Below are 23,845 nucleotides of genomic sequence, written 5' to 3' on the forward strand. Positions count from 1 at the left end.
TTGCCTTCTAAATCTTGGGATTACAGGCATGCACTACCACACCTGGATAGGAGTAACAGTTTTAAGGCCAGCCTCTTAAAACACAAGTTTTAAAATATATTTATTAGGCGTGTGTGGTGGTGCACACTTGTAATTCCAGCATTCGGGAGGCTGAGACCAGAGGATTGTAATTTGCAGCCTCAGCTACTTAGTAAGGCCCTCTGCAACTTACTGAGACCCTGTTTCAAAGTAAAGAATAAAAAATAGGGCTCACAGATAAGAATGCCCTGGGTTTCATCCCCATTACCACAAGAGTAAATAAAATATTTATTAGTGCATTGTAATTATACACCATTGTGAGGTTCAAAGTTATGCAGACATACATGCACACAGCAGTTGGTGTGTTCCCTTCTGCATTTCACCCCACTCCCCCTCCCTGTACATGTTAGTAAGAGTAATGGTGATCCCTTCATATATAGACATAGCATTATTTGAAATGTTTCTTCTTCCATCCTCCTGTCCCCTCCCCATTTCACTCCACCTTACCCTTCCAATATTCTACTATTCTCATATTCTCATTTATCTAGTCCTTTTATGTTTCTTTTTTTTTTTTTTTCTTCCACAGATAGAGAAAAAACTACAAACCATTCTGAGTGGCTAAATTTACTGGGCATAATTTTCTCTAGTTCCATCTTTTTCCCCTGCAAATTAGATTATTTTTATTTTTTATGGTTGAGTAATGGAAATTTATATGGCAACTGAGGATTGAAAATGTTCTGAAAAAAATTACAGACACTGAACTTCTGCAGACATTTTTTATCTCATACCTTAAACAGTACAGGATAATATATAACATTTTTATTATATGAGGTGTTACAAGATTATTCAGGAGGATGGGTACAGATTATATGCAAATACCATGTCATTTTATATAAGGGATTTAGTATCTATGGATTTCCACAAGAAGTCCTGAAAGCAATCTCTTGTACCTACTGAGGCATGGGTATACAATAATTTGTAATTAAAATTTTATTAAATTTAGCCAGGCATGGTAGTACATGCCTGTCATCCCTGTACTTAAGGGCTGAGACAGGACTGCAGATTCAGGGACAGCCTCAGCAACTTAGCAAAAACCTGTTTCAAAATTTAAAAATAGGGCTGAGGATGTAGCTCAGAATAATCTTGGTTCGATCCCAGTACTCCTCCCATTTTTCCCTAAAAATATTTTTAAAAAGGGATGTTACAGGCTGGTGGCGCATGCTTGTAACCACCGCACTTGGGAGGCTGAGACTGGAGGATCATGCAGGTTTAAAGCCAGCCGTACTGGCCTAAGAGACCTTGTTTCCAAATAAAGTATAAAAAACACGTCTGGAAGTGTAGCCTGGAGGCAGAAGGGTTTCCAGAAACCACAGTACCACCACAAAAGGGATGTTACAGCTGGCACATACTGTAATCCCAATACTTGGGAAGCTGAGTCAGGAGGATCACAGGTTCGCAGCCAGCCTCAGCTGTTTGTGAGGCCCTCTGCAACTCAGTGAGACTCTGTTTCAAATAAAAGAATAAGAAATGGGCTTGGGGGTAAGCTCAGAGGTAGAATGCCCCTGGGTTCTTTCCCAGTACCAAAAAGGGGAGGATGCTACTATCACAGTGAACTACACTATGATGTGAAACTATACTGCACCAATGTATACAAACGGTGAAACTTGAAAAAAGCTAAAAAGGGGTAAGAAAAAATACCTGAGAACTGATCTGGGCAAACTAAAAGTTGTGGCAACTAGCTATAAGGAGCGAGAAAGGAAGGAGGCATAAAGCGGTTTTGAGCTTGCTGCCTGCAAGAATGATGGTAGAGTAAAAGTGGCAGAGCTGGTAGATTTAAGCATCAGGATAATGAGAATAATCTGCATTCTTACTTATGAATTGTTTCTTGTTGGGTCAGTGTTATCTAGAAATGGCACTTGAAAGGCACTGTTGAGGTAGGTGTCATGTTTCTGCAGAGGTGGCAGTGCAAAGGAGTTGCTGGCTCAAAAGAGTGGTTGCTAATTCTTCCATCATCAAATGAACTTTATAATAAGATTTGAACAGTGTTTATGAATGATAAAGCTTCTCTTGCTGACCAAAAGCCATTGTTTTTTAATTGAACCATTGCAATTGACCATCTAATGTAATTAGTGACCTTTATATAAAATTAATCAAAATTCTGTCACGATAACCAATGTTGAGTAAGAAAAAAAAAAAAAAAGAACAAAGGAAGGCATCGCACTACCAGGTTTTAGAATATACTATAAGACCACAGTAGCCAGAACAACTTGATATTGACATGCACAAACCAGTGGAACAGAGAAGGGTCCTGGAAGTAAGCCCACGCACCCACAGCCAGCCATGTGCAGCAAGGTGCCAAGAATACGTGCGTGGGAAAGGACAGCAGTCCAGTAAGTGGTGCTAGGAATATGTGCTGTTCTCATGCATAAGAATGAAACTAGACTTAGCTTTCTCCAGTTACAAAGTCAACTAAAAAAATGGATCAATGCCTTAAATGTTAAGACCTGGAAGAAAAAATGGGGGAAACGTCACAACATTGGAGTGGGCAAGGATACTTTGGATAAGACCCCAAAGCACAGGCAAAAGGAAAAATCAACAATGGTATTATATTAAACTAAAAATCTGCACAACAAAGGAAACAACAGTGTAAAAACAGTCTACAGAATAGAAAATTTGCAATGTATATATGATATAGATAGGATTGGTACCCAGAATATATGAAAACCTCCAAAAACTCAGTAACAAAAAGTAACCCAATTTAGAAATGGGTAATAAAACTCCATGACCTGGTGCACACCTATAATTTCAGCTACTTGGAAGGCCAAAGCAGGAAAATCATGAGTGAGGCCAGCCTTGTAGGTCAGTGAGACCCAGGATTAGGGATGTAGTTCAGTGGCAGAGTGCTGTCCTGTGTTCATGAGCCCATGGAGTCAGTCCTTCCCCACAGCAAAAATTAATTTTACTAATTTTAATTAAAGCCCTATTTCTTTAATGTGCCTTTGCATTCATGAATTTTTGAAAGGGAAATACATGACAACAGAAAAGATTTACTAAAGATGAAAAAATGTTTAGGGATCGTATATAAATAGTGTTAACATTTTGGCTTCATTTTAATAAAATTAAGTCTTGGGGTGAGTGGTCATTTGTTTAAGAAAATGCAAATATGTTCAGATTATAAAACTACTTGCGGGAAGATGGCAACCGAGAAAAGCAGGGCTTAAGAGCCCCGCTAACAACCAATCTCCATTACCACAAAATCAGCGCCTTTGATAGCCAGAAAACACCATCACCAGAGAAACAAAAAAATCACCAGGCTCCAGAGAAAAAGCTGACTGAGAACAGAGCTCAGAGCCACAGAGGTGATACACCGGCCTCAAGCCCAAGGACGCGGCAGCAGTGCCATACTGCCGGCGGCAGCGGCAAATTCACCAGACGGCTACAGCAAGCCGAGGTGAGCCGCTGCAGAACAGCCAGGCAGGATTTCTCACCGCAGGTAAAATCTAAAGCTCCCAGTGGCTGAGCTCAGCACACGCCGCAGGGATTCAGGGTGGAAATCAAAACCAAGAAGAAATACGCCAGCCTCACGGCCGAAGGCGTAGCAGCAGCGCCATATTGCCACCGGCGGCAGCAGCAGAGAATTCACCGAATCCAGTACAGCTACATCTGCGTACTCAAGAACAGTGAGTCAAATTGCGGGCCACAGAGGAGAAATCCCAGTACTGTACTTCCTGGGACTTGACCCAGTGGGGGAGTGGCGGTGACAGAGATATCACACCATAGGAGAATGTGCAACCTGGCACCCCCCACAGTCTAAAGCAGCCTCTATCGACTCCCTGGGTCGGAGACTCTGTGATACAACCCAGTAAAGGAGTAGTGGGGTCTGAGATACTACTGGCTCGAGATCCAGAACACCTTAAGTGAAGTCATAGTGACCCAAGGGAAGAACCCAGAGAAGGCACAAACTTCCGAAATCATGGGAAAGAGAAATAATACTGGAGCAATGAATGCCCACAACCCCACAACATCAGAACCCGATAAAACAGAAAATCAGAGATTTCTAGAAGATCAAATCAGGAGAATAACTGTAGAAATAATAGAGGTGCTTCGAAAAGAACTCAGAGAGAGCCAAAAAGAGATAAAGGATGCAATTAATGAAGTAAAGGCCTCAATTCAAAGCACAAACAACTGATTAGACCACATGGGGAACAGAATCTCACTCTTAGAAGATGAGCAATCCAAAAATGAATGCATAGTTTCTAATCTAGAAAAAAATATCCAACAGCAGGAATCTGACATTGAAGAAATATGGGCCCATCTTAAGAGAGCTAACCTAAGAATAATTGGAATAGAGGAGGGAAAAGAAAGTGATACCAAAGGGATCAACAATCTCTTCAAGGAAGTAATAGCAGAAAATTTTCCAAATATAGAGCAAGAGGTTGATACACAGATCCAGGAAACTTATAGAACTCCCTTTAGACAGGATCGGAGAAGAGGATCCCCACGCCATATAATTGTCAAAATGACCAATGTGGAAGCCAAGCAGAGAATCTTAAAGGCAACAAAAACAAAGGGCCAAGTGACATTCAGAGGCAAACCAATTAGAATCACTCCAGACTTCCCAAACCAAGTCATGAGAGCCAGAAGGGCTTGGAGTAACATATTCCAAACTCTGAAAGAAAACAACTTCCAGCCAAACATTTCCTTCCCAGCAAAACTTTCTATCAAATTAGATGGAGAAATAAGAAGCTTCCATGACAAACAGAAACTGAAGGAATTTATGTCTTCAAAACCAGCACTAGAGAAAATACTCAAAGAGATTAACTACAAAGAAGAAATAGGTAACACACACCAGAACCAGAGAAATAAGAGTTTCCATCCAACAGTCAACTAAGATTGGTTATCTGTGGAGATTTATTATTTATGTTAGTCTTTTACCTATCTCTAAATGGTATTATTTGCCTTTATTGTTGTTAATTTTTAGGATGTCTAGTTGGAATATTAATATATCTTCAGATATAGCATTTGGAAATATTTTATCTCATTCTATTAGTAACTTTTAACTCTGTTTACATTGTCTTTGGATATACAATATTTTTTTTTATTTTTTATGGAGTTTGTATACTCTTCTGTTGCCTGTGCCATTGAAATCCTATCCAAGAAATCACTGCCAATTTCAATGTTGTGAGGTTTTATGACCCAGATTTTCTCCTAAAACTTTATAGTCTTAAGATTTATATTTAGGTCTTTTATCTATTTTGAGTTAATATTTGTATATGGGATTAGGAAGGGTCCAACTTTATTCTTTTCCATGTAATTATTATGTTTCAACAATATTTAGTTAAAAGATTATTATTTCCACCACCAAATGTTCGTGGAAACCTTGTCAAAAATAACTTGACAATATAGGGAAGAATTTATCTCTAGGCTTTTATTTGACTCCAAGGGTTTATATATCTGCCTTTAGAATAGTACTACACTGTTTCAATTATTGTAGCTTTATATGGTTTGAAATCAGAAAATATATATCTTCTAGCTTTGTTCTTTTTCAAGATCGTTTTGGGTATCTAGAGTCCATATTCCATATTAGGATAGATTTTTTTTCTGAAAAATAAATATATAAATATATGATAGTTTCACCTAAAAAAAATAGAAAAAAAATATTCTCTGGTAAGAAAGAAAGTAAAAAGAAATATTGAAATGTTATCTTTAAGTCATCAAAAGCTTGGTATCAGACAACTGAAACTGTTATGTGAGATTATCATTTTTAATTTTGGATAAATTGCTATAATACTAGATGTCAACCACTAAGCCAAGCATGGGAGGGAGGGATGGGGAGAGAATGGGGTGGGGATTGGGTGGGGGCTGACTGGGCGATGTGTGCATGTATGTCTACAAAAGTTTGTATCCCACTATGATGTATGAATACAGTGCACCAATAAAAAAAATAAAATAAAAAATAAATAAAACTACTTGCTTGTTTTTATTCTTGGTAGATTAATTTTATAACCTAGTGAACTATTTAGTTGATTTTGCAAGGTGAGGACCTCACTTTAATGTTATACAACATTTTTCATGGTCATAGACTCAAATACTTTATTGTTTGTGTGTGTGTGTGTGTGTGTGTATATGTTTATGTATTGTTATACTGGGGATTGTGTGTGTGTGTGTGTGTGTGTGTGTGTGTGTGTGTGTATGTTTATGTATTGTTATACTGGGGATTGAACCCAGGGGGTCAAATATGAGCTACAACCCCAAGGCCTGTTTTATTTTTTATTTTGAAACAGGGTCTTGCTAGGTTGCTGAGAGTCTCACTAAGTTGCTGAAGCTGGCCTTGAATCTGTGCTCTTCCTGTCGGCCTAGGATTACAGGCATGCACTACCCAGCCCAGCTTATTGTTATAATTTGATTAAATCATAAATTTATCTGATTCAGACAAAATTTTCTTTTTTCTTAAATATAAGAGCCCATCCATTTAAAAGGAACGTTTATATATGAATAAAGGTATAAAAGGAATGCCACCAAACAATTCACAATGACTTTCTCTAGGAATAGGATTCTGGGGTGCCAGACTACCCTTTGTGCCAGGTATAAAAATTACTTAAACTTTATTTTTATTTAATTATATCATTAAATTACATTGCTATGATTAACGTTTAATTATATTAGTGTAATGTTGATTTAAAATATGAGGTATGAGTGACTATAAACAAGTACATTTTAAAGAATCTCCCACTATCAATATCAACATTATTTATAATTAATATGCTCTTTGAGTACTAAATAACAAGCTAAAGTTTAAACATTAGTAATGTATTATAATTAAAGTGACTCTTTAAAAAGGAGTTCAGGTATCTTATGCCAAACTTTTTGATTTTTCATTGCCAGCTGGTAGAGTACAAGGTGATGCATTCTGAATATTGTTGCTGTAAACAAACTTGTGTTTGGTTGCTGCTGTGTGAAAAGGAGCCATATGTAATGGCTGTGGTCTTATTCAAGGACAGTGCTGATGATATCATTTCCATAGACGGCACAATTCTTGCAGCTGGCTCTGTCAGTCTAGGAAGAGAGCTCCCTTGAAAAAAGACCACGAAGGAATTTGCAGTTCAGGGACAATATTCCAAAGGAATGAGCTGAAACTACAAAAAGTCAAAGGAAACCGGTTTACATACCTCTCATTGGAAATTCAATAAAAGGTGTGAATGTTAAGTTTGCTTTTTGGAAAAATGCCTTGAAGGTAGAACTCTTGAGGGAAAATGTTATTTTGATGTCTGGACTTTAGACCTATGTTGCCAATTTTATTTAAGACATGTTTCAAAGTTAATGTCTGTTTCCTCCCAGTGCAAGGCTGTCAAACAATGTTTGAGCCCTGATACCATGAAAGCAAGAGTCAAAATTTCCACCCTCCTCTTTGGCTTAAAGGAAACACCAAGCTGGGCAAGATGTCCCCCGACCTTGCCTCTGCTTCTAATTCCATTACTTGGGAGGCTGAAACAGAAGGATCACAGGTTCACAGCCAGCCTCGGCGACTTAGCAAGACCCTCTGCAACTCAGTGAGACCCTGATTTCAAATTTAAAAAAATAAGGCTGAGGTGGTAGCTCAGAGGTAGAATACCCCTGTTTACACACACACACAGAGGAGAGAGAGAGAGAGAGAGAGAGAGAGAGAGAGAGAGAGAGAGAGATGGATGGATGATAGAATTAAGGCTATTAAGGAAAGAAAAGTAATACAAGGTACATGGACTGCTGTGGAGCCATAAGATGGTAAGACAAAAGATGTGGCTAAAGAGGCTTTAGGTTCAAGAAAAATTATACACTTGAGATTTTTTTAATATAGACTACAAAGATTGGAATCTTATACTCTAATAAGAAATAGCTAGTTCCATGAGGGTCTGGGGCCACCAGACACCAGGCAGTGGGAATAGCAAGTACAAGGCTTCTGATGAAAATGGGGCATAGTGGGGTTTTTTTTAACTTTTATTAGTGTGTTATAGTCTCGCATCATAATGTAGTTCAATAATAGTGACATACATACATACATACACACAGCATTTGGTGAGTTTTACCCTGGCGCACTCCCTCCTTCCCCATACAGGATATTGAGATCGGCATTGATATTCTCACATATGTACATAGGGTCAGTGGAAGTGACTTCTTCATTGATTCTCCCTCTTCCACCTCCTAGACCACCTCTCTCTCTCCATTGGAACTTCTCCATTATCTAAAGCCCCTCTCATATCCTGATTACTTCCTAGCTTCCACACATTAGAGAAAATATATTACCATTCACTTCTTGTGACTGGCTAATCTCATTTAATATAATCTCCAGGTTCATCCATTTCCTGCTTCAGTTTTTTGTTTGTTTGTTTGTTTGTTTTAGGGAAACAATGGCCTGTTAGCTGGAGCCCCTGCAGGAAGAGGGGGGACAAAGTGGGGTCTAGGAGGCAGCAAGAGTGCACAGGACCACAGGGGAAATTTGGGGTTTTCTTCTAAATTCAGTGGAGGATTATGAGGCGATCTTGAGCAGGGGATTGACATCATGCTACAATACGGTAAAGCAAGGACACACATTTGTTTACTCCATCACAACACATATTCTGTCCCTATTCCCCACAGTATAGTATATCTGAATGGTACAGGGCATTGCACTATACCAGTATGGAACTCATTGTTTTAGAGTGAGAGTGATATGTATTCAAATTAATGTTCTCAGCTTTGTTGACTCATGGTACAAGTTCATATGCAACAGAAATAGAGAAAGACAACATGTATGTAGAGAGGCGGGAATAAGAAAATAATGCCAAACCGGGTGTGGTGGCGCACGCCTGTAATCCCAGCATTCAGGAGGTTGAGACCGAAGGATCACGGTTCGCAGACAGCCTCAGCTACTTAGTGAGGCCCTCTGCAACTCAGTGAGACCCGGTTTCAAAATAAAGAATAAAAAATAGGGCAGGGGCTGGAGCTCAGAGGTCTAATGCCCTTGGGTTCCATCCCCAGACCTGCAAAAAAAAAGAAAGAAAGAAAGAAAGAAAGAAAGAAAGAAAATAATGCCAAATATTAATTCTTTTAATAAAACATCTTAATTCTTTTAATAAAACATTTTAGGTGTAATATTGCATAAGTCAAACCAATATTTAGAAAGCTTCCCTCTAGTGTAAGATATAGCATCATTACCCCTACGGGCTGTGCCTGATTCTCTTGGAGTTCATGACAGATGATGGCCCAATAGGTCCAACAGGAGATTCTGAGAAGAGCTAAGAGAAGTTCAAGAGAATTTCAAGTTAGAAAATCCCACTTCTCAGTAAGAGTCTGGGACATAATAATCCATATATGCATGTTACAAAAATTTCTTCATTAGACCTAAGGAATAGTTTAGGAAAGGGAAAAACATCAATTAAATAGCAAAATTTGACACAGTTGAATATAGGGTGTGATGTGGAAGTTGTTTTTTTTTTTCCTAAGAGGGTTCCCTATTTTAAATGTCTTCTCACTATTCCTAGAATTTTTTAAGTGCTTGATAGTATTATATCAGTCGTTACTAAAGTGAGACTTTTGTCTCTTAGAGCACAATGGAGCACCCTTGCCCTGATCTGATAGATGCATTCATAGCTGAGTAACAGAAACGTATCCAATATTGTGTATTTTCATTGACAAAGCTTTATGTTTATAGTATACAACATAAAATTAAATAGGTACTCAATGTAGAATAGCTAAATCAAGCTAATGAATATATGCATTATGTTACATTTTTTATTTTATGATATGTTTTAAATCCACTTTGTGTGTTGGGGGGTACTGGAGCTGAGTTACACCCTTAGCTCTGTTTTGTTTTTTATTTTGAAACAGGATCTCACCAAGTAGCTGAGGCTGGCTACAAACCTGCAATCCTCCTGTCTCTGCCTCCTAAGTACTGGGGTTACAAGCATGCGCCACCATGCCCAGCTTCCACTTAGTGACTCTTAAGTGTACAGTACCTTGTTACTAACTAGTCACCATTTGTACACTAGATCTTTTGAAGTTACTTCTCCTGTTTAATTGGAACTTTGTGCTCTTAGACCAACATCCCTTCAGCCCCTGGTCACCATGATTCTATTCTCTGCTTCTTTGAGTTCAGCCTTTGTGGGTTGCACAGGAAAGGAACTTCACAATGTCCTCGTTCTGTGTTCGGCTTACTTCTCTTACCATGATGTCTCCAGGTTCACCCATGCTATCACAAATGACACAATTTTCTTCTTTTTAGATTTTTTTTTTTTTAAGTCAGGGATCCTGTCTTATAAAATGTCTCCTGAAAACCCACTGCAGCCTCAGGGGTCCTTTTCCTCACTCACATGGAATACTGTGATACTTCTTGGGCTCCTCAGGCTCTGCTTCACGTTCCTTTCCCCATACCCAGCACCTGTTTTTGCTTCATAATAGAAACAATAATAAAATGCAGTGGGATGTGAACTACCTCATTTTCTTACTTTTATCAGTCTGTTTATCTCCCGCTTGTCTTTGGAATTTGGTTCCTAGTCACAGAGCCTAATGTAAAGCTCCTGCCTTACTGTAAAGTTTTGGATCCATTTCCCCTTGCATTGATTCCTTTGTTCTTTGCTTCTTTCCTTCCACAGCACTTTGTTGGGTATCTGCTACGTGCATACCAGTATGCTGGATGGTGGGAATGCAGTTAGGACAATTAAGATGTCTAGTGAGGAGAATCTTTTTGGGTTCCCTCTTTTCCTTTCAAGTGGCTCCTTCTTTATGATCTAAAACCACATCCAAGTCTCTCCCCTGTTCAAAAATTAAAAGTCTCCTGGGTTTATGGTGTGTGTGTGTGTGTGTGTGTGTGTGTGTGTGTGTGTGCGCGCACACGCACGCACGCACATTTTAGTTACTGGGAATTGAACCCAGGGGTATTCTACCTCTGAGCTACACCTGTTAGCTCCCATCCCACAAAGCAGCTCAGGAAAAGAATGATGCAGACGGAGAGGAGATTGAAAGGGTCCAGCCAGGGACCTCACTCTTAGATGAAGGCCCCCTGGATACTGGTCCACAACTTTTATTCATTCTCAAGGGGAGAAGATGAGGAATGGACACTGCTACATACGTGCAGAGTCCAGGGAGTGATGTTTAACCAGTAGATGTGCAGTGAGAAAGAGGCAAATTCTAATCAGGCAAACAGCAGAGTGTCTTTGAGATAATGGTTAACAAATCATTTAAGTATGTGCAGAAGACCTTTGAGGCAATGTTTGACAAGTGGAATATTTGGGAATAAGTGCTGGCAAAAGACACAGGAAAATTTAGCTTGGAGGAACAGGCTGCTTTCAGTGAGTCTATCAGTCTAATCATAGTGTTCTATGACCTTTAGACCTTTTCAAGGCATATGTTAACCCATTTCTGGCAGTCACATTCTCCACATCTCCCCTTTTCTTTTTCTTTAACAAGTTTTTCTACCAACCAAACCTTATGCAGATGTTCTTGCCAGTTTAAGGTCTGAAAGATGAACTTTCTGACAGCACAAAGCAAACATAAAACAATTATTAGTAATACAGAGATGGCAATTAAAGTGCCCCAAGTGGGGTGAAGCTAAAATTTAGGGTTAAGCCATGTAAGCTTTTTGATAAATGTTTAAACCAATCAGTGTCCTTATCATGCTGCTGGATTGCTGATATTATTTCTAAAATTTGGCTATGAAGATGAGCTATGTCTAAGGTAATATTGTCATGATTAGCCATTAATAATTTTTATGTTTTTCCAAATATCTGTTCCATGAACAAGGAGTCACAAAAATGTGTGAAAACCTCCAATCACAGATGAGAGCTTGATTTATTTTTATATCTTCAACCTGGTCACCAAACCAAGTAGTGGCTGTTTTCAGAAGTTGTAATCTGGAGTACATTTTTTGATCAATAATCTATTGGGTTTTAAGCACCATGGTAATGTATTTCAAGGCATTATTTACATCAGTGGCAGTTTGTGTGGACTAAACAATAGCTGTGGTGGTGGCAACTGCTGTTGTTAAAATAATGATGGAAGGCACAGTAAAAGCTATGAGGATGGCCACAGTGCTTGGTCCTAATATTAAAGACCTCTATAAGAAGAGGTAAGGCCTTTGAGTCTTCCCGTGTAGCTATCATATTTATAGGTATGTAAGCATGAGGCTTATGGTAAATAACTAATAGCCTGAAAAGTTTGTGTGAGTGGGGTTTGTGTGTGTGTATGTGGTACTGGGGATTGAACAAGGTCATTCTACCTCCAAGCTACACCCCCAGCCTTATTTCTATTTTTATTCGGAAACAGGGTCTCCCTTAACTTGCAGAGGGCCTCACTAAGTAGCTGAGGCTGGCCACAAACCTGCAATCCTCATGTCTCAGCCTCCTGAGTGCTGGGATTATAAGCGTGCACCACACCTAGCTACTATGAGTGTTTAAGCGAGCCACGTGTGTATAGATATTACAAGTAATATGAAAAGGAGTTTTCTTGAGTAATGTTAAAGTTTCCCTTAAGAAAAGCATAAGAATAGGGGTACAAACTCATATAAAATGAGTTAGATTTGGGCCATGAAGTTGTAATTGGAAGAATGCTGAATGCTGATAGACCAGATTTTAAAATTAGGCCAGACAGAGCCAAGTCTTCAATAGTCTATTGCTTTGCCCCCCTTTTCTAGTTGACGCTGGGGTAGGAACAGATTTCTATTACCCCAGATAATGGCATCATTACTGTGCACATTTAGGTCTGAGGAAAAACTAGAACAGACTGCCAGTGTATGATTATGTCTCTCATGGAGCCAGAAATGGGGCCTCCAATCAATGATAGTAAAATGATGAATGTGAGTTATTTTTCCTAGAGATTCTCTACAGCTTTCCCAATTTATTTCTGCAATTTCAGGATGTATCAGGGTGTACTATACATAGTGGCATATGTGGTATAGACAAATTTGTACTTTGCTTACCATGTAGGCAACTGCCCATTGAAAGAAAGGTAGTCTTGTTTTTATTAGTATTAAGATGTAGCCACTTGACTTTTGGGTTGTAAACAGTAACAGCTGTGGTCCATACACAATGAAAGTGCAATGGACAAAAAAGGTAAATTTTGAGGACACAAATTTGAGGATAGATTTTGGTCATCAGTTAAAATTTCTTCTGGCATTTCTACCCCTCCCACCCAAACAGTTCCATTGTTAAATACAGGGGATGAGGGGCCATGCCATGGGGGGGTTCCATTACAAATGCCCTGTGTACCTCACATTTACACCTAGGCCTACTGAGCAGGTGATATCTGCCAGCATCACTAAGAATAATGCCTCAGGACTGTGAGCTTGGCCGGTCACAGCCGTCACCAGCTCAGCTCCATGAGTCAGCTTCTTGATCGTTCCTCAGGTGACATCTGAGGCTCTCTGTGTTAGGGGCAGAGCTGTTCTCAGCAGCATCACAGCTGTCAGGAATGTAAATATGGGCGGCTCCCAGAAGCTGGGCTTCTCCAGTTCCATTTGTTGCATTCTTGGAATCTGGTCCTCGGCCATGATATGGTTTAATGCACCATACTGGCAGCCAACAAAGTTGTTTCTGTAATGACACACATCTGTAACCTTGTCCCCAAGCTAACAGGGGTACAGTGTAAAAATCTTTAAGATCTCTGACAAGAGACCAGTCTTTAAGAATCATGGCTGCGGCAAAGAGGCCTGCCTGAAGGTGCCCCGTAGGCTCTAACACTGCATCAATAGCTCTAAGATCATGAAGTGGTCTCCATTTTCCTGATTTTTTAGGTATAACAAAAATAGAATTCCAAGGGCTCACTGAAGGTTCAATGTGACCAGCTTTTGGGTCCTGAATAAGCAAACAGGCTTGGTTCAATTTGTCTTCTCTTAGGGGCCACTGCTCTACCCACACAGGGGTATCAGGTTTCCACTTTAAGGGCAGAAGGAAAATAGCAAAGGCCCCTTGGAAAAATATGTTGTAAGAGATATTCTCCATTGGAAGGGTAGATCTATTCCTTACAAATTGGTGCTTGTAGGTGACACCCAGGGCTATAAGGCAACTATCTGGGATTCAGATCCCAGAATGGCAAGTATATAAGTATTTTGCCATAGCTGATTACACACTGCTGGGGGATATGTCAGAAGTACAACCACTTTGGAAAATAGTTAGGCAGCCTTTCATAAAGTTAAATCTACACATATCAGGTGGCTCAACTATTTCACTGTAGGTATTTATCCAAGTGGAAAAAAAAGCCTATTCAAAAATTTGTATACAAATATTTATTGCTGCTTTATTTATAAATAGTTCAACAATTGGAACAACCTAAAAGTTACTTAGCAGATGCATACATAACTAGTCTATAAAATGGAATGTTACTCAGTCAAAAAAAGAACTATTGATATAGCAGCATGCGTAAATATCAAAATTAGTATGCTGAGTGTAAGAAAAAAGGATTAAGTAAAATTCTAGAAAATACCAAGTAATTTATAGTGACAGAAAGCAGATTAATGGTTGCCTAGGGCTGGAAAGGATTGGGGAGGTATGGGAAGTAGAATTTCAAAGGCACATCTTGATTGTAGTGGTGGCTGCATTTTTAAATATATTTGTCAAAATTCACAGTAATATATACCAAAGGGGGTAAATTTTACTGTATAAATTATGTCTTAATTTTTAAAATGGAAAAAGTATTCAAATAACTCAGTGAACACCAGAATCGTTTTATACTTGATCTCAACCAAAAAGTCAAGAAGCAATAAACACCAGCACTGTTTTTATTAACTTTCCACATAATAGTATATATATAAAACCAACTATGTTTTGACTTAATGTCAGATTTATTGCTTCTATATTTAAAATAAAGCCATATTTTAAGTCAAATTTTAAGAATTATAAGTTCAATACCATTTGCATAAGCGATATTTATTTACTAGGATAGACTGTTATTTAACATTTGTGGATATAGTCTTTCTTTGAAACTAGCCACCCCCAGAACCTAGCACAAAGCAAGACTCTCTCTCAAGATCCACCTCCCCTCCCAAAGACCTGCCCTTCTTCTAACTCTTTCCCTCTGGGTCCTCATTTCCCCTCTCCCCAAGTTTTTAGCTTCAGCTATGTGTCTCAGCATCAGGCACAGTTGCTGGTCACATTCTGCTACACACAGGTCTCCTTTAAGATAAGGGAAAGGGGAGCTTCTTTTTTTTTTTTTTGTGGTACTGGGGTTCCTGGAAGCCCTCCTTCCTCCGGGCTACACTCCCAGACCTATTTTATATTTTTGAAACAGGGTCTCTTACGCCAGCACGGCTGGCTTCGAACCTGCGCGATCCTCCTGTCTCCGCCTCCCAAGCGCGGGGATTACAAGCGTGCGCCACCACGCCCGGCCAAGGGAAAGGGGAGCTTCTGATCCTAAGCTGGAAAAGTAGGAAAAAAGAAGCTACCTAAGAACAGGAAATCTGAAAGACACACTGAGAAGGTTACACACCTACTGACACACAAAGCCCTTCTGTCGGGGCCCACTCGGCTGGACCGAGATGGCACCCAGGCTTGTTGCCAGCGTGGATTCAAGATGGCGCCTAGGCTTGCAGCCAAGTCATGAGACTCACAAGATGGACATTTCCTTGAGCATGCGCAGTGTGCCATGCTACATTCCTGCAGAATGATCAGTGACGAAGCACCTCGTGCTACCACCAGCCTGCCTATTAGAAAGTCAGAAGTGTGCATGCCCTAGCCGTGAGAAGCTTGGGGTTGGTAGGGAATAGAAGGAGGGATTATGATGCTGATATATATTGTGCTTGTTGTATGCATTGTCAGACATATTAAAGACATATTCAGAGATATTATGAAGAAGAATTAAGGATCCATTAAAGAAGAATTCATATTTCAGCTGAAGAGGTGTCTGTGTCGTTCTCTAAGCCCCTGCGGGTCGGAGTCTTAGGGGACGATACCCTTCCATGTGTTGTGAGTGTTTACCTTTGCCCCAGTACACAGGACCCCTTCTTTAATGTTATTTCTTTGAGAGTCTAGACTTGAAAGAGGAAGGAGGGGGAAGTCCATTCATGAATGAGGTTCACATGAATCTCATATCTTCAGTATACCTCAGCTTTCAATGAATGAAAAAAACGAGTGAATGAACAGATCAATCAAATGCATTCAGTGGTGAAGTATTGAATATGTCATGACTAAATGGTGCAACCAAACACAACTTGATTGTTGCCTTAATTAATATCTCAGTAAGTGACAGTGGCATCTGATTTATGTGCCATCTCTCAACAGCGCTCAACTAACATTTATCTTTTCTAGAAGTTCTATTTTCTGGAGGAGGGCTTGAGTCTGATCTTCACACAGGCTTCTGTCCAGATTATCTTACTGAAATGCTTCAAAAAAGACCACATTTTGGTCTTTTTTGAAGCTTGCTTTTTTGGTGCTTGCTCATTATACAGAACAGTGAACTTCATTGCAGGATATTTGTATACACATTAAAATTAATTTGGACAATTTTATTCCTTAACATCTCCCCTACCCTCTTTTCCTCTCCCACCCACTCTTTCCTGTAATTGTCTTCCTTCTAGTTTCCTGGCATCTTTTTCCCTCTAGCTTCCACATATGAGAAAAAACATACACTACTTTTCTCTTTTACTTTGCTCAAAATTATGCTCTCTAGTTCTGTTTTCCTACAAATGATATCATTGTTCTTTATGGCTGAATAATACTCCAGTGTGTGTGTGTGTGTGTGTGTGTGTGTGTGTGTGTGTGTGTGTTATTTATCCATTCATCTGTAGAAAGACATCTAGGTTGATTCTATGACTTGGCTATTGTGAAGTGTTCTGTGATATACTCTAAGTGTACATGTATCTTTAAAATATGCTCACGTTAGCCGGGCGCACGCTTGTAATCCCCGGGCTTGGGAGGCAGAGACAGGAGGATTGTGCAGGTTCAAAGCCAGCCATGCTGACTTAAGAGACCCTGTTTCCAAATAAAAAGTATGAAATAGGTCTGGGAGTATAGCCCTGAGGTAGAAGGGTTTCCAGAAACCCCAGTAGTACCAAATATATATATACTCACTTCAATTATTTTGAATAACTACTAAAGAGTGGTATAGCTAGATCACATGATAGCTCTTATTTTTAGCTTTTTGAGTAACCTCCATACTGATTTCCGTAGTGGCTGAACTCATTTACACTCCTACCAACAGTGTCTGAATTCCTCCCACTCACCCCCACTGCCCGTACCCCTACCCCTGCATCCTCACCAGCATTTATTGTTATTTATATTCTTGATAATTGCCATTCTAGCAGGAATGAAATGGAATCTCAGGGTGGTTTTTATTTGCATTTTCTTAATGGCTAAAGATGTGAATACTTTGCATATAATTAAACTTTTTTTATATGTTCTTCTGTAGAAAAGTATTACTCAGTTCATTTGCCCATTTATTAATTGGGCTATTTGCTTTATTACTGTTGAAATTTTTGGAGCTCTTTGTATATTTTGGATATTAATCCTTTGTCAGAAGAATAGCTGGCTAAGATTTTCTCCCCTTCTGTAAGTTGTTGTTTACTCAGTTAAGTTTCCTTTGCTGTGCAGAAACTTTTTAATATAACGCCATTCTGTTTGTAGATTTTTTTTTTCTTTCCTGGGTTATAGGGGTCTTATTCAGGAAATCTTTGCCTCCAGTGTTGCAGTGTTTCCTCTATTTTTTCTTCAAAGAGTTGCAAAGTTTCTGATGTTATGCTTAGGGGTATTTAAATCCATTTCACATTGGGTGAGAGATAGGGAGATGCCCATCTTCCTAGCATCACTTCTTAAACAGAATGTCTTTTCTCCAGTGTATGCTTTGGGCACCTTTGATAAGAAACTGAGGACTACAGCTATATGGCTTTGTCTCTGTGTCTTGTTATGCTTCATTAAAAACTACATTTTTAAAAATATAGTATATAACCATGTAATCTTGGACAAGTTAGCAAATTTCTCTGAGACTCAGTTTCTTCAGAAATAAAATGGAAGCCAGGCATGATGGTGCATACCTGTAATTCCATAACATATTACACTGGTACTTTCTCTTTTATAAGGTATCACATTGGTGGTACATTACATTGATGACATTATGTTGATCAGGCAAGAGGTAACGACCACTCTGGACCTGTTAGTAAAGCATTTGCATGCCAGGGGATTGGAAATAAATCTAACTAAAATTCAAGGCCTTCTACCTCAGTGAAATTTCTAGAAGTCCAGTGGTGTGGGGCATGCTGAGACATTCCTTTCTTGGTAAAGGATAAGTGGTTGCATCTGGCCCTTCCCACAACTAAGACAGAGGTATACCTGGTGGGCCTATTTGGATTTTGAAGGAAATTTATTTTCCTCACTGGGGTGTGTTACTCCAGCCCATATACTGAGCGACTTGAAAAGTTGCTAGTTTTCAGTGGGGTCCAGAAAAGGAGGAGGCTTTGCAACAGGCCCAAGCTGCTGTTTAGGCTGATCCAACACTTGAGCCCTATAATGCAGCAAACCCTATGGTACTTGGGGTTAGTGGCAGATTGAGAAGATGTCTGGAGCCTTTGGTAAGTCCCCCTAGGTAAATCACAAAGGGGCTTCTTGGGATTTTGGAGCAAGGCCCTGCCATCATTTGCAGACCATTACTCTCCCTTTGAGAAATAGCTCTTAGTAAAAACTGAATGCTTGACCATGGAGCCCAAGTTACCATGTGATCTGAGCTGCCTATCATGCTGGGTGCTGTCTGACCCTCCAGCCCACAACGCTGGACATGTGCAGCAGACATCCATTATCAAATTGAAATGGGGCATACATGATAGGGCCTGAAGGCACAAGTAAGTTACATGAGGAAGTGGCCCAAATGCCCCTGTGTTCTGCTCCTTCCCTACAGACTTCTGTCCCCCAGTGGGAAACTATGGCCTCATGGGGTGTACCACCTGATTGGTGGAAGAGGAAACTCAGGCCTCATTGACAGATGGTTCTGCACAATATGCAGGTACTACAGCCCTTCTCTGGGATATCCCTGAAGGACAGTGGTGAGGGGGAATCTCAGCAGAATTTCATGCAGTGCACCTGGTTGTGCATTTTGCTTGGAAAGAAAAATGGCTAGATGTACAATTATACCCCGATTCCTGGGCTGTAGCCAATGGTTTAGCTGGGTGGTCAGAGATTTGAGAAGAACATAATTGGAAGATTGATGACAAAGACATCTGGAGAAGAGGTATGTGGATAGATCTCTCCAAATAGGCAGAGAATGTGAAGAAATTTGTGTCGCCTGTTGATGCCCATCAAAAGATGACCTTAGAAGAGGAGGACTTTAACAATCAAGTGGGTAGGATGACCTGGTCTGTGGCAATATCTTGCAGGGCTGGGGCAAGGTTCTCTAGAGGCTATATATTCTTTAAATCAGCACCACTCTATGGTACTGTTCCCCCTATAGCCAGAATTCCTGGGTCCAGGAATCAAGGGATGGTACCACTCATCTTTACCCCCTAGTGACCCACTAGCCAAAGTTTTGCTTCCTATCCCAGCACCTTATACTCTACTAAGCTCCAGGTTTTAGTTCCAGAAGCAGGAATGCTTCTACCAGGAAGCACAACAATGATTCCACTAAACTGGAAGTTAAGACTACCCCACCCCTCGGCCACTTTGGTCTCCTCGTGCCTTTGTGTCAACAGGCCAAGAATGGAGTTATGGTGTTGCTGGGGTGATGGATCCAGATTACGAAAGAAGAATTGAACTATTACTCCATAATGGAGGTAAGAAGAGGTATGCCTGGGAAACAGGAGATCCCTTAGGGTGTCTTCTCTTATGTCCAGTTATTAAAATCAATGGAAAACCACAACAATTTATTCCAGGAAGGATGGCAAATATCTCAGACTTTCCAGGAATGCAGATGTGGGTCATCCCTCTAGGTAAAAACCAAGACCCACTGAAGTGCTGATAGAAGGTGGAGGTAATGCAGAATGGGTAGTAGAAGAAGGTAGTTATAGGTACCAACTATAGCCCCAAGACCACTTACGGAAACAAAGGTTATAATTTCCATAAACATTTCTTTCCCATTTTGCCAAGAATGTTTGTTTGTATTTACATGTATTAAGAAGATATGTTTTATCTCCTTCCTTGTTCCTCTATGATATTGATGAATTTAATATCAGTACATAAGTGTTGTTAAATCTACATTATAGTATCTAAGTATTAGGAGTAAGCATCACTCAGAAAACTTTGCCTCCTATTCAAGAAAAGTAACAGGTGTGCTTTGGTTATATGTGGGATAGTTATGTTAGGCAAGATTTTTATATTATTGTGTTTATTTGAAGATTAATATGATTTAAAGAGACAGGGTTAGAAGTCAAGTTGACAAGGGGTGGGCTTGTAATCATTAGTCTAGATAGTCAACTTGACTGGGTCATAAAACACCTAAAATTATGTGACTCTGGTTTATGTAATGGCAGATTGAAGGGAAAGTCCTGTCCTGAATGTGGGCAGCACAGTTCTGATAAGCCCAGGACCTGGATAAAAGGAGAAAGCCACGTGAAGGCAGGCATGGTACTTCCTGAAGAAAGTGTGTCTGCTCTTGTCTTAGATGTCAGCCTTCAACTCTTTGAACTGGACCTTCACCATTGTGCCTCCAGAAAGTTTCTGCCCTTTTCATCTTGGACTAGGACTCTTAGAGGTCACTGTGATTTTGAGGCTCCAGCTCTTGGACCACTCGATCAGCTGCTGATTCCTCTGGCTTTCCAAGTGCAGTCAGCAACTTGGACTGTGAGCTGATTTAATAAATCCCCTTTTTTTCATATATGTGTTCTGTGAGTTCTGTTACTCTAGTGAACCCTAACTAATACACTGATACTTGGTGGATTTTTTTTTCCTTTCTCTAAATTTTCTTCAACTAGTTTGTGGCAAGCATACTCTTCATTTGGAATGTTGGAACCACCCAACAAGGCTGTCTACTGAAATGAGTTTCTTCCAAGTTACTGGATAGAAAATTGTCTCCTGAAAAGTGACTTAGAGGTGAGATACAAGATTATATTCACCATTATATCTGTGGCACAGTGCTGGGGAGAAAATTCAGTATACATATTTAAAACTCCATTTTGATTCTATGAGAGTAAAATATGTGTCATGCAAAGAGATGAGACACTCTGGTATCCAAAGCAAGAACTGCCACCCACTTAATTTGACATTTCATCTGGCTCTGTCTTTCTCTGTTGTCACTTTGAGTTCTAGAATCAGGACAAAGGCACAATGAGTGGGAAATCATCAAGTTCTCTTCTTCACTCAAATGGAGTAATCTGGGTAGATTCTGAGTCATGTTCCCTGGGAACAGAGTTCCCAGGGGTGTCAGTGGGGATTTGTAAACAGGTAGGAGTTTAATTTTAAATTTTTTTGGGGGTGTGTGTGTGTGTGTGTGTGTGTGTGTGTGTGTGGTACTGGGGATGGAACCCAGAGGCCTTCTACATCTGGGCTACACTACCAGACCTATTTTATATTTTATTTGGAAACAGGATCGCACTAAGTTGCTGAGAGCCTCACTAAGTAGCTGAGGCTGGCTTTGAACCTATGCGATCCTCCTGTCTCAGCCTCCCAAGTTTGTTGATTACAAGTGTGCGCCACCACACCCAGCAGAGTTTCAAATTTTTAAGAAAGAATTCTGCAGTATAGATCCAAGAACTTAGTGCCATAGCTGAGAGTGAACAATTTTAACATTTTGACTTCTCCAGAAAATGAAGCACCCCTATGTCCCCATGTTTCAAATAAAATCTTCAAGTAATATTTTGTTGGAGATCCTTAGTTTACAAAACATCTGGTCATTATTTTTTCTTCTTCCCCTTCTTCCTTCCTTCCTTCCTTCCTTCCTTCCTTCCTTCCTTCCTTCCTTCCTTCCTTCCTTCCTCCTCCTTCTCCTCCTTCATTTTAAAAATATTTTTACTGGTACATTGTAATTACACATCATAGTGAGGTTCAAAATTATATAAACAAACATATACACAGATCTTGATATGTTTCCCTTCAGGTCCCCCTCCCCCCCCATTACCCACCTTTCCCTATAACATAATAGTGAGACTGCTAGTGATATGTTCATACACAGGCATAATTTGAACTGTTTTATTCTTCCTTTTCCATTCTTTACCTCCCTCCCCTCCACTATTACCCCCTCCCACAATTCTACTGGTCTACAATTCTACTGGTCTCCCTCTCCTCAATTATCTAAAGTCTTTTTTGTTTCCCATTTTCTCTCTAGCTTTCACATATGATGGCAAAATTTGATCCTTAACTTTCTGATACTGGCTAATATCACAGCACAATTTTCTCTTGTTCTATTCATTTTCCTGCAAATGACATAACTTTTTGTTCTTTATGGCTGAGTAAAATTCCATTCTGTATATATACCACATCTGTGTCATCCATTCATCTGGTGGAAGACACCTAAGTTAGTTCTATAATTTGGCTATTGTGAATTATGCTGCAATAAACATGGACATGAATATGTCACTAAAGTATTCTAACTTTAATTCTTTTGGAAAGATACTGAGGAGTGACATAACTAGGTCATAGGTGGTTCCATTCTTAGTTTTTTAGAGAAACATCCATACTGATCTCCACAGGGATTATACTAATTTGTTGTCCCACTAACAGTGTGTAAGAATTCATATTTTTACATATCCTCACCAGCATTTATTATTGTTTGTATTCTCTTTTGTTGTTGTTGTTGTTGTTTCGACACTGGAGATGGAACCCAGGGGCATTCTAGCTCTGAGCTACACCTGCAGCCCTATTTTTTATTCTTTACTTTGAAACAGGATCTCATTGAGTTGCAAAGGGCCTCACTAAGTAGCTGAGGCTGTCCACAAACCACAATCCTCCTGTCTCAGCCTCCCAAATGTTGAGATGACAAGTGTGCACCGCCACACACGGCTATTGTTTGTATTCTTGATGATTGCTATTCTAGCCAGAGTTAGAATCTCAGTGTAGTTTTGAAACATACTCTCGAGAAAAGACATGCTTTTCAACAAGTGGTGCTGGGGAAACTGGATATCCATATGTAGACGAATAAAATTAGACCCCAATCTCACCCTGCACAAAAGTCAGTTTAAGATGGGTCAAAGAACGCCGGGTATGGTGGCACACGCTTTAATCCCTTCGCTTGGGAGGTAGAGACAGGAGCATTGTGTAGGTTCGAAGCCAGCCTTGCTGGCTTAAGACCCTGTTTCAAATAAAAAAAATATAAAAATAGGTCTGGGAGTGTAGCCCAGAGGTAGAAGGGTTTACAGGAACACCAAAGGAAAAAAAAAAAAAAGCTTTACAATTACTAGAAAAGGGCATGGGACCAACTATCCAACATACAGGCTCTGGTAGAGACTTCCTCAATATGACTCCCAAGATAGGACAACATCAAGTTGAAAACTTCTGTGAAACAAAAGAAACCAAGAGTCTGAAGGGAGCTCCTACAGAATGGGAGGAAAATTTTGCCAGCTACTCCTCTGATAGCTGGGCAGTTGACCTGAATAGACATTTCTCAAAAGAAAAAAAAAATGGCCAATAATTATACGAAAAAATATCAGCATCATCAGCAATCAAGGAAAGATCTAGTGATTTTGAAGAGAGTTTTCCAAGGCAAGTGAGTGAAGTAAGGCATGCACAGAGCTCCCTCCGCAGCACTAACGCTTCAACTTAATAAATTATCAGCTGCTGTTTGACAACAAACAGAGTCTCACCATGAAAGCACAACTGTTCCTTTTAGACTGTATTAATAGAAAAATCTGGTAAACAAGAAAGATTAGCACAAGAATCTTCCACCAAGTAGATCCAATTTCTCCAAGGAAATGTCAATCCCTATTCACTACAGGCTCTCACATTAAAAAAAAAAAAGTGAGTCATCATTGTAT

Source organism: Muscardinus avellanarius, assembly GCF_963383645.1.
Source record: "Muscardinus avellanarius genome assembly, chromosome: 2".
NCBI lineage: Eukaryota > Metazoa > Chordata > Mammalia > Rodentia > Gliridae > Muscardinus > Muscardinus avellanarius.